The 12,081-nt window shown below is 43.7% G+C and overlaps 1 protein-coding gene across 9 annotated transcripts in view; it reads right to left on the bottom strand.

The window, feature by feature from the left end:
- The window catches only part of AUTS2 (activator of transcription and developmental regulator AUTS2), a 778,310-nt gene that overhangs the window by 194,631 nt on the left and 571,598 nt on the right, over positions 1-12,081 (bottom strand). The window lies entirely within an intron of this gene.

The following is a 12,081-nucleotide window of genomic DNA, read 5'->3' as shown; positions in this document are numbered from 1 at the left end:
TCTGTGGCACCCCCAGAGTTCTGGGAGGGTGGAACAAATGAACAAAATTCTCAAAAATGAATTGGCTAAAGTGTTTACCCCTAGCGCTCTTGCGCATCAGGACAAGACCCCGGTCTGATATAAGGATTTCACCTTATAAAATGATTTTCGGATTGCCATTCTTGTTAACACCCTATAGCACAGGAGACTACCTGGAAGGAGAAATTTGAAGGCCCCTTTCAGGTACTCCTCATCGCTAATTTAGCTGTGCGAACCAGAGAAAAAGGTTGGACTCACATTACGAGAATTAAAGGACCAGTCCCACCCCCGAGCATTGGACAAAATTCTTCAGTGTCTGGTATTGGACCAGATTCCACACCACTCTCACCCCCGGGCATTGGACAAGACTCGTCAGTGTCTCCTTCTGGTATTGGACCAGATTCTACACCACCCTCACACTCTAACTCAGGACAAGATTCAACTGCATCAGGAGTCAATTCAGCTGAGTATACTATTATAAAAGGACCAAATGACTTAAAATTGACATTCAAAAAGACTGATGAACTGTGTAAGAAAAAAGTTTAGAATCATAACATGTCTTGAAGTGTTTTAAGAAATTTGTAAAAGTTAAAAATTGTTAATAAGTAATTCTGGTTAAGTCGTCCCAACTTGGTACCAAAGACCCCAGGTTAATCTTCTCCAGAGTGCTCCCCTAGGAGGGACCAAAGTAGCAGGGACAGATCAAGAGAGGTTTAACCAGAGGAGCAAGAGACTCTAAAGAACTTGGAGACTTCTTCTCAGTAAAATCCTCAAGAGGCAAGGCCGGGTGGGCAAGCTGTGCAGGATGACCCATACCGGACTCTTGAGAAGGGTAGTAGTGCTGGCTCTGATTGCTGGTGGTGCTCTGGAAAGCCCAGGAGAGCTGTGCAATGAGTACTACCAACCTTTCTATGAGAAAGAAGTAAGCTCCTTGCTGAGAGTCCACAACAATTGTGTTAACCTCTACCAATTGATCTTTTATCAAGAAAATAAGAAAATATATTGGATGACCCGGAACACCGCCACCTTTAGGCAGCCACTCCTGGGAGAGCACCCTGTAGGAGAAACCTGGTGGTGCTTTGAACGTGATGCTACTGAAGCAAACCTGGTAAATCTGGTAAAAGGAAAAAGTATTTCTAAATATTGGGAGGGCACGACAAAAATTAATCTCTTTCAGGAAACCCCTAAACGCCTGTTTTGGGTCAATGGTACCACAACATCCACTGAATTGCCAAGAAGCTGGTCTAGTGGTAGCATCATTAGAATTATAAAACAAACTGTCTGTATAATACACAAAGAATCTGGATCAAGTTTAAGAGTTCCTATATATGAGGATTTGAGAAAAACAAAACTGAAGGAACAATATATGTTAAACAAAATTTTGAAACTACAATCAGAATTACAAGTAATATCTAATCAGACCGCATTGGCTCTTAATCATATTAATAACCAACTCAACCAAACCAAAACAGTAGTTTATCAAATCAAATTAATTGTGGCAGTCATTAGAAATACTTTAAACGAAATAAAAGAACTAGCATATTTACAAAATCAAAAGACTCCTACACTTGATTCCAGTTGGTGGGATAATCTATGGATTTTCAAAAAAAGTTGGAAAACTATAACCTTCACTGTGGGTACACTTGTTAGTCTGTTCTTATTTCCATGTTTAACAAAAATAGTGACATCTGCTGTACAGAATAACCTAAGAATCTCTAAAGAAATTAACCTGAAAAAACCAAAAAAGGTAATGGAGCTTAGTAAATATGATCACCCAAGTGCTGAGGAAATGTATGATCAATACAAAAAATATAGGAAATTCTATGTTAATGAGCCAAAAATTATAAGTTGATGCAAGCTTAAGCTTGATCAAAGAAAAATAGGGGGGAACTGTTATGAATAGAAAGTTGTAATTTTTTTTTAAGTTTCAGAGTTAAAAAAACCAAGCCAGACCGAGTCAGACTTCTTTAGGTTCCCTGCGAAGAAAAGCCCTTAATCACTCGTTGATGGTGGGTGATTAACTGATTGTTTCCCTGATGCTGGCTGCATACCAAGAAGATACCAAGGGAAACCCTCCAGGGTAAAGAGATGGGCAGTGACACCAGAAACAGCATGCAAATAAGAAACGCAGTGCACCCTGGATTTTTACAGTTTTACAGTTTTTATAAGAAAAACCCCTAAAATCACGAGCCAATAAGTGACTTAAAGTGACGTCTAAGGATGGGAGCATTGTCCCGTACCTGCTTGAATCTTTTTATTTCTCACCCTAACCTGAAAAGAAACTGATTAAAGAGACCCCCCCGGGTTTCTAAACCAACAAACTAAGGACTCAACGACTCTCCCGTGAGGACAGAGTCCCCAGTTCTGTCTGCAGACCAGCGGACAAAACTGCATCATCCTCCTGCTTCGTGCCACGCCTGGGAGCAGCGGCGGCGAGGGCGCAACCCGTCGATTTCTTCCCACCTGAGCTGATTCTTCTTAATAAAGGCATTAAAAAGGAGAAAGATCTCCTGCCCATTTATTTCAGAGAGGAAGGCTGGGCAATTAAAAAAAAAAAAAACAAACCAAACCAGGAACAACCACTTTCCCCAAAATAATTCCTTAAAAATTTGCCTTCATATCTGTTTCCAGATGAAATGGAGATGCTGTTACATGCAATTTAATTACAAAATACTTCTAGATGGGAATGGAATGAGTCAGAGTATGGGTTTTAAATACTGCTACCTGAAACTTTCCTAACTTCATAACCAGGCTGTGGATTTGACTGTGCAGATCGATGTGCCCGAACTTTCAATGCGCTCACACAACACACACAGAGCCATTTATTATGTTTCTCCTCTGCTCTCAGAGTTAGGCAAAATACCCTGAAGACCTATAATAAACTCATGATTTCTTGGAGGAACAATTTAGGTTATTTTTAAATGTAGATCTTAAAAGTTGTAGGATTACTGGATGGGAAGATATCAATCAAGTGATTCAAAATGTCCATTCTCCTTAAGTGAGTGATGTATCTTCTTTCTTCTTGCCTGTCTTCTCCTCTTTTCTGTGTCAGTCATACATCCTGGCTGCTATTCACACTTCATTCACAATCCTCTGTACCTATAATCTCTGTTATTTGGCTGTCGACTCCTCATGCCTCATTAGGCATGTTTGACACCTGCACCTAATACCTTTTCACTGGCAGTGCAGGACAGCTTTTGACAAGAACAGATATTTTTCCACAACAGCTATAAAGAAGGTCTTCCCAGTGTGTACCATGTGTATTTTATGGGGTTAATGTGATTTTTTCTCCCTTTATTCGATAAACTTACATCTTATTCCACTCTCGTTGTTAGACACAAGTGGATTTTCTTTGTCTTGGCCAAAGGGATGTGTGCACGTGTCTGTGAGAGGGTAAAGCTGCAAGAGCAAAGCAGTAATTTGGGCCAATGGGGCCTGCATTAAGTACCCAAATCAACACAAACGTCTGCACGTCTGTGTGTCTATTTTAAAATAGTATAAACCTAATTAACATGATAGCTTTTCTATTTATAGGCATAGATGACATTACTCCTAAAGAAAACCCCCCTATTAATTTGACTTGAACTAATTAAAATAGAGCACCAAATTACGAGAATTCCTGGACTAATAAATTACTGTACCACTCAAGAGCATGAAACGAATTCTTTTGGGACTGTAACTTGATTTGTTAAAGTGCAATGAGTGGTTGTTCGATGTCATAAATGAGTTAAAAACATGTGAAAAGCTCCAGGGTCAGCGCAAGTCATCATGATCCTGCACACCACTTATTTAGGGAGGTTAGTGCTAATTGAGGAGACCCCACTGGGCAGTGCCAACCCAAAGCTGAAGGTGTGCACAAGCTGTGTGAGGCACATGGGGCTGACACACCCACACCAGCCTGGCCAGACAAATCCCCCGGGTACCAGTAAATCCCCACAGGTTTGGAGGCATTTCTAGAGATGACAATAATGACTAAAATATGAGGCTAGGGAGGCATTCCTCTCTTACACTGTTTTTATCATTCTTATTAGAACAGAAATTGTGAAGGGCAACTTGTTTTCAGCTTGGCTGCTTTCCCTTGCAATTGAGCAAAGCTGGAACTGATTTTTCAACAACATTCAGCCTCTCTGTCAAAATCCAGCTCTGTGCTGTAAACTGAGAAAAACAGCCTAGTGCTACAGGGAGAAGGATCCCATCCTTCCATGTCCTGAGTCTACACAGATTTACTGCTACTTTCCCTACCTGGCTTGGGTACTCTAGCTGGGGGAACCAGGTCACATTTTCAGAAATAGTGATTTCAGTAGATGTCAAACAAGATTTTCCTGCAGCTGTTTTTCAGTTTCCTTTGGTTCTTCAGACCAGCTGAAAGGAGTCAGGATAAAAGCAATCTGAGCACCCCTGGCACGCCGTGAACTCGGGACCGGGGATGCAGGTTGCCTTTTCTATTTTCTCCTAAATAATAGATCTTTTGTTGTTGTTTAATTTCTCTTTCCAGTTCAGTGCCAAGGCAAATGTGAGTAAAGGTTGATATGGCAACTTTGTAATAATAATAATAATAATAATAATAATAATAATAGAAAGAATAAGCCCCAGGAATCAAACATAATGATTCCAGCCCAGTTCCCCCACACACCGTGTGGCCAGTCCTTTAGAAGACCTCCCCTGCTATGTTCTTGTACAAAGGAAACTATCTGCTTCCCACATCTGGCATTATATTTGGCTGTCCTCACATTAAAATTAAATTCTGATAAAAATGGGCATAAAGGCACAAGGGTTAGTAGGAACCAGCTCGCAGCAGTATTGATGAGAACAGCTTGCAGCTGGAAGCCTGAGATAACACAGTTTGTCAGAACGCTGTCACACAGCTGCCTGCATAATGAGGGAAGGGAAAAAAAAAGCTCTTTCATTTGTTATCAGTCGAAATCTCTAAAAGAGATGCATCATTTAGAAGTAGCCTGACTAATGGTCAAGTTCTACAGGGATGCAGATGGGATGTGGAAAATATTCCCCACCAGCAAAGCCCCAGGCTCCATCATCCTTAGCAACCCGAGCTGCTGCCAATGCGAGTGGACAGGCCAGCAAGTACCTTTTGCTCTATAAAATGGGATCTCAGATGATGAGCTGGGGTTTTAAAAGGTGCCAGTGGTAAAATCCAGTTGTTAAAGTGATTTTGCTAGGACTGTCACTGTCATGCCTCTCTTAGACTCGATGCCCTGTGTAGCTTTTCTATCTCTATTTAGGATTAACTCAGAGTAGCACAACTGGAACAAAATCACTCCTAATTTACACTGCTGCCAGGGAAGGCTCAGACCCATAAATCTCTGGAAATACACAAGGCACACTCTTGCAATGTATAAATTAATTCAATTAAAAGTAATTGTTTTAAAGCACAATTTTAAAATGAATTTCCAGTTCTTCAGGGTTTCCAGCCCTCCTTTCACATGGCTCTGTGTGGAAAATGAGGCTGATGCACCTCAGGAGCTGCTGGAGGTGGGACCAAGGGTCCATCTAGCCCAATGTCCTGTCAGACTGCTGGAAAAGTGCCTCCACCCAAGGGCACCCACCACAGACCTGCTCATCAGGAGAGCTTCTTTTGTCCTCACTATCTGCTAACATGTAGTCTGTGACATTCACAAGGGGAAAAAAGTCTTTAATAGGACATTTCAAAGACTATTTTCTTTGGATGGACAACATCAGGGCAGGAAGTTAAACAGGAGAACCTCTCACTGATTTATTGCTGTCAGAAATCAGATGTCTGGTTATCAAATTTGAAACCCCCCCAGAGCTCAGAGCACCTGCAGCAGGTGGGGAGGCAGGAATGGCAAAGCTGAGCAGTGACTCTTGGCTTCCAACAGCAACACGAGCTTCAATTTGTTCAGCTGGTTTTGCCAGGTAAAACTGGGTACAAAGGAGAGGGAACAGAGCCCCAAAAATGCCAGGTATTGCTTGTGACCTTTCACAGAGGCACACCTTTGCTGTGTGGCCAGCTGCCTGTGCAGTTAAAAGGCCAAGCACTGCTGAAGGTATTTTCTCTCCCCTTGCCAAATGTTAATGTGTGCCGAGGCGTTCTCAGGGACTTCACAAGGTTCCCAGCCTTCCACAGAAATCTCCTTCAGACTTCCAGTGAATTGTGAAAAACAATTCCTATGATTTAAAGAGAGTCATATGTATTATTTCTCCTGTCTCTCTCCATTTCTAAAGGCATCAGGGACGGTTAGGTGATTTTGATGTGTCTCTCCCCTCTCTTTACATCCCTCATGTGTTGCTCATTTTCTCCATTCCATTTGGCATACAAGCATCCTCTGTCATGTCCTGTTTCTGATCCTTTACCCTTGTACTCTGGATTGCTGCTGCACTTCAAAGGGGGTTTGTGTCTCACCAAGGAGGGAAACAAGGGCAGCTCCTGACAACACTGCACTGGCTACAAAGCTGTTTCTGCAGCACCACAAGCCTTGCCTTACACGTGCTGCACTGGCTTCTGCAAATGCTGGGATAACAAAAGCTCTGATTTTGAAAGGTGTATTTCCTTACCATCATTCTAGACTTTCATAGAGATGGATCTAGATTTGACTTCTTTTTATTTATTTATTAAAATTTCTGGGATTCAAGCAATCCACGTACAAAAAGGGAAATTCAGAGGAAAAATAGGAAAGTGGCACATTAAAATAGGAATATGGCATAACTAAAACTGTGGTTAAAGAATGGCAACTCAAAAGAAAAAACCCAAAAGCTTCATATTAAAGGAAGGCAAAATAATTAAAATATGCAAATTGTTGAAATAGCAACAGAAAAATTCCCTCTTTTCAATCAATTTTTGTAGATACTTCCATGTAGGTCCTAAAATCATGGTATTCGCGCGTTTTTTGTCCTCCCCTTTACCATGGATGATGCCCTGACTCCACAGTACCTTCCACTACTACAGTTTTGAATAGAGCTATGCTGGCTCTAAGAACAGTTTTACAGTGTTTTATGGAAAAGAAAAAAAATATCACACCAATTTTTTTGGGTTGTCCCCTAAAAATCCTCTTTGCCCATCTACTGCACCCTTTTCAGCCTGCACCCAGCTCATCCAGACTGCCTTTAACTGGGCTTGCCTACACCTACAGAGCTGGTGGAGGAAACAGGGTGGGGAAATCAGGAACTGGGAAATGGAACGTGGCTTCTGCTGCTGCTGAGCTTCACTCTCCTGACACAGGAGGCTCCAAAGGGAGGGGAAGGAGGGACATCTGGGAGGTGTGTGCAGGGTTGTTCCAGCCTGGAGCAGGGTGCCAGGGACACAGTGCTGCTTTTGAGCTGGAAGGGAGCCCCAGGGATCACCCAGTGCCACTCCTGGCCCTGCACAGACACCCCAACAATCCCAGCCTGGGCATCCCTGGAGCTCCTGGGGCTCTGGCAGCCTCGGGGCCGTGCCCATTCCCTGGGCAGCCTGGGCAGTGCCAGCACCCTCTGGGGGAAGAACCTTTCCTGAAATCCAGCCTGACCTGCCCTGGCCCAGCTCCAGCTGTTCCCTGGGTCCTGTTCCTGTCCCACAGAGCAGAGATCAGTGTCTGCCCCTCCTCTGCCCCTCATGAGAACGATGGAACCGTGATGAGTCTCCCCTCAGTCTCCTCCAGCTGAACATCCCAGTGCCCTCAGCTGCTCCACACACGGCTTCCCTTCCAGACCCTTCCCCATCCTCGTGGCCTCCTGTGGATGCTCCCTGATGGTTTAATGTCCTTTTCACTCTGTGGTGCCCAACCTGCCCCAGCTCTCGAGGTGAGGCTGCCCCAGCCCAGAGCAGAGCAGGACAATCCCCTCATGGCCCTGCTGGGCCTGGTGTCCCAGGACAGGGATGGCCCTGCTGGCCCCAGGGCACTGCTGGCTCTGATCCCATGGCCATTGACCTTGCAGGGTCAGCAGGCTCTGTCTGTCCATGACATGCCCTGCTCCATCTCCCAGGGCAGAAGGTTCAAGGGCAGTGACAGCTGGAGCTCCCAGGCCTGTGTGAGTTACTGTCCTGGGCGTTCTTCACTCATGTGGAGTTTGTCTCCCTGAACTCTGAGGTGTGCTTCTCCTTGGCGAGCACTTGTTAACATCACAGGGCGAGCTGCACAGTGTGTGGGTGTGATTTAATGCTCCAGTGAGCTCCAGCTCTAACTCAGCCCCTCATCTGGGGACAGTCTCCCATTTCCCCCTCTTGACTCTGATGGATGTTGCTTTGGGGACCAAATGTGTGAAAAAGTGAAAGGAAAGGCACACAATCATGAAGGTTTGATTTTTTTTTTTCCAGATGATATCTGGGAATTTAATCCACTTTTGTCATCAGTACTATGTAAAACAGGTGCCCAGCCACCCACTGCTCCAGCCTTTGGGTGAACACAGGGCACAGAGGCAGGACTGGGATGGCACTCTGGCTGTGTGCAGGAGTGCTGCAGAGCAGCAGGGAGAGGTTGCTCTTCCTTGCAGCTCCCTGAGGATTATGGATTAAGAAAAGGGAAGCCAGATAAACCCTATCTCAATTTTTTCCCCCTAGGCCATTGTACCTACTGCTGACATTTGTCAAAAGTCTGTCCTGGGAAAGGCAATGATTCTCATAATGCTGGTGAACCCTCAGGTTTGGAGTACAGTAACCTGTCCTCTGTTCACCTGATTTTCAGTAGTAAGCACACAGGTGTTAGCACTGAAACTTGTCTGCTCAACCTGTGTGACACCACACCTCCAGACCTGTGCCCTCTCTGCCTCACAGCAGAACAAATCAGCTCCTCAAAATGTGCCCACCTACTGCTGGAGAGAGCTGGATGCTCTGCCACACTACAGCTGGCTCCTGTGGCAGCAGGAACTTCACAGAGCTCAAAGTTACCTTGGCAGCCATGATTTACAGCAGTGTTTCAGTGAATCTAATCAGAAGTGTGAATACTCCCCTCCTATCTGGCACACATCGTTGGCGTTCTAATTATTCACACATTTTGGCAAGCATTATGGTGTTCCCCTACCAAGCTCGTAATCCCTGCAGATCAGTTAAAATAAATGAAAGAGAGAATCAAAAGGCACTTAAAAATTCAACAGTTCTCTAAATGGGCTTGAACAGGCTCCAGATTATCAGTTGTTGCAGTTGACTAGCACTTAAAATTAGGCCCTCCCCTCCAACACACCTCACATTTCCCCTTCTCTTTTAAAGGAACTGTCTGCTAGTCCCATTCCTGGATGTACCAAAATGTCTAATTGAGTAAAAAGGGAAAATATATGCACATCACCTACATTCTGTATATACAGCAAAATGTTGAGGTTGGTAGTCTGAATGTGAAGTTATTAACTGCAGTGAGAACAGATCCCAGTGTGGAGAGCAGTCACAAAAAATGCTAAATCAGGAAAGTGTGGTAAACCCCAAGTTTTCCTTTAGTTATTTCTGTGTGGCAGAAATATCCCAACACCAGGGAATGAGCTGCTGTTTTACAAAAGCAATGTAACATTGAGATCCATCCCATTTGCAGTCATTAAAAGTGTACATTCCTTAGTGCATATGAAATATCTGCAGAAGAGTCCTCCTACGTGTGTTACCCTACCAGGCAGTTCACTGTGTCCATGCAGACATTTACTGGCTCTCTTCAAAGGCACCTGAATGCTGCTCCCAGTCCTTCCCTCTGGCCAGGCTCTCCCTTCCCAGGAAATCCACTTTGGCACAGGGGCCCCAGCCCTGATTTCCCTCCAGCCCCCAGAGCCAGTGCTACCCCTCACCCTCACCCTCCTTCCTGCATATAATTTTCTGCTCCAGCTGCTCTCTGTGACCCAGTAAGCAGAGCTGGGAATAAACTCTAACCTCTCCACTTCAGGTAGTTTAGCATTTAGGTCTCAGAGCCAGCTTTCTGCTGGACCCTCCGTCACTCACACACATCCACATCCACACTGTAATACTTTTATATTCCACCCAGCTGCTTCTCAGCCAGGTATTTATGAGAGAAGAGGCTGCTTTATACTGCACTGTTCTTTTCCTTCTCCCTTACTTGTTCCCAGGTGCCTTGTGTAACTGTGATGCTTTTGTTACCACCTCGGCATCCTCCCAATACAAACAGCACCCACACACGGCTATTTATTAAAGGCTCTGACCACTGACGTACCTCTGTGTTCAGAGGAAACACCAAAGGAGTAAAAATGTTGATGTTTCACACGTATGAAATAACACAGGACAGGTCAGCACCTCGAAATGACTCGTTTTTAGGTGTCACCATGGAAACGGGCCAAGATAAATCACCACATTACAAACACCAAGGGTCTTCAGTGACTCCTGGTAAAATGCAGAACTAAAAGGAAAGGGGAAATTCTAATAAGCACACACGTGAAGACTCTAAGAAAAAATGGATGTTTTCATGTCTACGTGTAGCTGGCAACAAGGAGAGGCTAATTTCGAATTTGGTGTAAGTCAATATAGCATCATGGAGCTCATCAGGATTGTGCACATTTACACACAAGGAAGATCCCTACTGTGGTGTTCTCCACTTCCAGTTTTTAGGAGAGAGAGCTGGTCATGCATCAGTAACACGGTAGTTCTAGTTCACTGGGAGCTGCAAGCCTGTTCTGGAGGACAGGGAAGAAGAAAAGCAGAAAAAATGGAAAGATAAAGTGGTGGAGAGGGGAAATGTGAGTGAATGACTGACGTGAGTGTCTGGGGGCTTCTCCCATGTGCACGATCTCCTCGGAGCTCTCCTAAAACAGCCCAGTCTGGCAGGTCTAGTTGAACATATCCACTCAATGAAAACAGTTACTCACAAAAATGTCACTTTCTTGAACACTGAATGCTTTGAAATCAGACAGTAAAGGCATTAACATATCCATACATATTCACAAGTAATTTAATTATGAGGTCAAATACTGCCGGCTATATCTGTCAACTTCCATGTACATATTTTGATTAATCAACTAGTTCCTATTTTTATTTTTGACATTATTGTTTAATACTCATCAGAGGTTCATTGTCTTAGGCTCAACAGAGCCAGAGTATTAAAGCAGAAGCTTTAGGCACTGAAGACTTTGTTCATAAGGGCCTCAATGCTATATAAGGGTTTTTTGAATTCCCCACCCATGCCCAAGGCTGTAGCACATTCTTGCAGCCTCTGGGCTGACTTTGACGAGAAGAAAAGCCAGGGAGGGATGTGGGGACAACAAGGAGCAAGTAGCAATAGTTAGAGGAAAACCACATGGAGGAAGGAAGGAAGGAGCAAGTTTCCATTATTGTTACCTAAAGACTCCATCTCTGTGGTCTTATTAAAATATACAGAAAGCAGAGTGAATTTGGGAAAAAAAAAAAGTAGTTTCTTTTTCTCTGGTCTTCAGATGACATTCTTTTCCTCCTGCATCTTGCATAAGGACAGCAACCCCCATGAAGCTGGTGTGCATTCCACATTGTGCACACTGGTTAATCCAAAGGCACGGGATTGTATGTCCCCAGGTCTGGTATGAATTACTGCAGAACAACATTCCTCATTTATGAGTGCAGTCAAAACATTAAGGAGATTTAAATTTTCTTTTTAACATGCACTCAGCTTCAGTAGACCCCTTCATAAACTTGTTTCGGAATGATTTTTCGATTGTTAGCAACAGAACAAAGTTATCTAGAATATGTCTGTATTAAGATTGAACCTCAATAGATTTTTAGATAAGACAGATTAATGACTTGTATTTATACAGCAGCTCAAAGTGTTTCACAAATATTGATGAATTAAAGCCTCTTGACAGACTTCCAAGCAGGACAATGTTAACATCCCCTATTTACAGATGGAACTGTAAACTCTGTCAGGAGATATTCAGAGATTAAATTATTTGCTTAGGGTCAGAAAGTCACCAACAGCACTCTGGAGTCACACGCTGCTCCCTCGCCAAAACACACCCATCACATCAGGAGCAATCAGCCACAGGCACAAACATCCAGGAACTCAGACTCCACTCCATGGCAGAACCAGGGTGTTTATAGGCTACAAAAATGTAAGTTTTGCTCTTTTTTTTCCACATTACATGTTCTTTCATTTACAAACAAGAATAAAAAGTAAACAAGAACAACAATCAAATAAATAAATAAATTCCTAACTTTGG

This window comes from Passer domesticus, chromosome 19 (genome assembly GCF_036417665.1).
Source record: "Passer domesticus isolate bPasDom1 chromosome 19, bPasDom1.hap1, whole genome shotgun sequence".
Classification (NCBI taxonomy): Eukaryota; Metazoa; Chordata; class Aves; order Passeriformes; family Passeridae; genus Passer; species Passer domesticus.
This window is presented reverse-complemented; position numbering and strand designations above follow the sequence as displayed.